Source organism: Plecotus auritus (assembly GCF_963455305.1).
Source record: "Plecotus auritus genome assembly, chromosome: X".
Classification (NCBI taxonomy): Eukaryota; Metazoa; Chordata; class Mammalia; order Chiroptera; family Vespertilionidae; genus Plecotus; species Plecotus auritus.
The window spans coordinates 132961359-132964196 of NC_137784.1; positions in this window are offsets into that span (position 1 = coordinate 132961359).

The following is a 2838-nucleotide window of genomic DNA, read 5'->3' on the forward strand; positions in this document are numbered from 1 at the left end:
GGCTAGTAGGATTCTTCCACCATTGGTTCCCAAACTTTGCTCTCCTAGCTAAGCCCCTATACCAGGCCACTAAAGAAACACCAGTAGGCCCCCACTCCTCACCCTCCCTCATTCGCCAGGCTTTTTCTAAGCCCCGGGATACCCTTCTGGCATCTCCCTCTCTCTCTCTCCTGGACATCTCTAGGCCTTTCCAACTACTTACTGATGAAAGACAGGGGATAGCTATGGGGGTCCTCACCCAGCCCCTAGGGCCAGCCTTCACCCCCGGAGCCTACCTGTCCAGACAGCTTGATCCCACGGTTAGGGAATGGCAACCCTGCCTCCGGGCTCTGGCTGTAGCCACCGCTCTCACCAAGGAGGCCCAGAATATCTGCCTCCAGCAACCCTTACAGGTCTTCTCCACCCATAGACTACAGGATCTTCTGTCCCACTGATCCTTATATCTCCTTGCCCCCTCTCACATGCAAGAACTCCATCTCCTGTTTCTCGAGAATCATGACATCTCCCTAACCCAGTCCCCAGCCCTGAACCCAGCCTCCTGCTGCCTCCACACAACCTGCGGCAATGCACGCTGGCCCTGAGGTTGTCAAGGCCCTCACTCAACCTCGGGTGGGACTCTCAGATTTTCCTCTCCCTAATCCTGATTTAACTAAACTGCACATACCCTACCGCCCACAATCATCAGGTAAGATCGAGAGGATCAACAGCCTCCTTAAACACCATCTACACTCTCTCTAGAAATTCGAAGCTCCTGGCCGGACCTCCTGCCCATGGCCCTGACAGGAATTTGGGCTACACCAAGGAGCCCCACCTTCTTAAGCCCTTTTGAACTCCTATATGGGAGACCCATCGCTACTGACCCTCCTCTCCTGGCTACTTATCTTCCATACCTGCCCTTACTCAGGCAACTGCTCTGGGAACGAGCTGTCAGGTTTCTGCCCAGGCCAGAACCAGCTGACCAAGACTCCCGAGGACCAGCCCTCCAAGCCTGGGAACCAGGTCCTCCTCAAGAACCTTACCCCCAGGTTGTATTTCAGCTCCAGTCCCAGAAAGGCAGCAAAAGCAGACAAATGACGCTGTGGCAGCCTCAGGACCAGCTTTTACCTCCCAGTTGACTCAACATGATCGATATTGAGACTTTACCAACCAGTCCCTTGGGGAAACCATGCTGCTGCACCCCTCGTCCAGCACAGAAAACACTCCCTGTTTTTCGCTCACTTACCCCATGGCTCCTCCCATCATTAGGCCCACTGGTATCTATTCCTTTAATTTTGCTCTGTGGCCCCTGTCTCATGTGCTGTTCCACTAGTTTTTTGCAGAACAAAATGCAGGAGTTCACCAACCAGAAGGTGTGAGAGATCTATCTGGCCTTGAATTCAGAACCTAGAGACACCTATGTCACCAGAATCCTTTAGACCCTGGGTAGACGCCCCTGATGACGTCCCCTTCTCATCAGGAAGTAGCTATGGAAAACGGACCTTCACCCCCTGACCTTGCCTGGACTCTCAATTTTTTTAATATCACCAAAAGCCTGGAATGATAGATCCTCCCTTCCCCAACTGGTGGGCGGAGTATGATGTAACCTGCGTCTGCCCTGGGACATCCCCGAGACATTCAACCACCAATCAGCACATGCCGAGTACCCTGGGCCCCTCCCATTCCCGTTCCACCCTGGGCCCAACCCCTTCCTGTTCCTCCCCTCAAAATGCATGTGCACTGCTGCATGTGTTGCCTTCTCCACAGTCTGTGAGGCAGTGCAGCTGGATCCTTCCTTCTCCTCCTCCCCCTCCTCTAATCCTGGTTTTTCTACCCTCCTCTGTAATGAATCTCGCTCATTAGTGCAGAATAAACTTCCTCTTTAACATGCCTTGGTCTCTGAATCCCATTTCCTGCGCCTCGAACCTTGCAATTGGGATACCAGAAGTAAAAAGAAACACTAAATGTTAAGCAATTATATTATTGCATTTCTTTTATGCATCCTGTGTCATGTATTTAAAGTTTTTATTAGAAAGTGGGAGACATTATATGTTAAATATTAAGTAGTTCAGAAAAATTTAATCCTGAATTGTAAAACTTATACATTGCAAGTGATTTTTGTGCAACCAATATACAAATGCAACTATAAATCCAAAAAATTGTTCCAAAATACTGACAGCTGTTAATGCTCAATGGCATGACACAATTCATTTTCATTTTCTTCCATTTCCCACATTGTCCCCAATTGACTAGAGTAACTGAATTACACACCTCAGTTTCATTCCATGGACAAACATAAATAAATCTGGAGCTCAGGTAACAAAACACACTCAGAGTAGAGTAAAGTTCATTTTTATTTTCTGCTGTTACAAACAATTGAGAACCCTCCCCCTGTAGTTATGGGGAAACAATAGAATTGAGAGCACAAAACGGCTAGTACAAGTGAACAATTGGGCTCCGATGATGCTGTGGCAGCTCCTGTAGGTTTCCATGCCTCAGGGAAGCATGCACCGATAGGGACTCGAAGTCTTAGCCCCTATTTACTCTATTTGGGGTTAACAAAAAAAAAGGGGGAGCAAAGTGTGCCGCATTGTTCGAATAACCAGCAAAAGCTCATGGAGACAGGAGGAGATAGAAAGTCGCAGTTGGTCCATGTCTTCAGCAGTCAGGTGGCTACAGGAGGGAAAAAGAAAATCAAATGAAATATGATAACGAGGCGAAAAACCAAGATGGCGGCATAGGTAAGCACCTAAACTGCTGCCTCGCACAACAATTTCAAAACTACAACTAAAAGACAGAACGGACACATTCCAGAAACACAGGAAATCTGGCTGGGTGGAAATTCTACAACTAGAAGGAAAG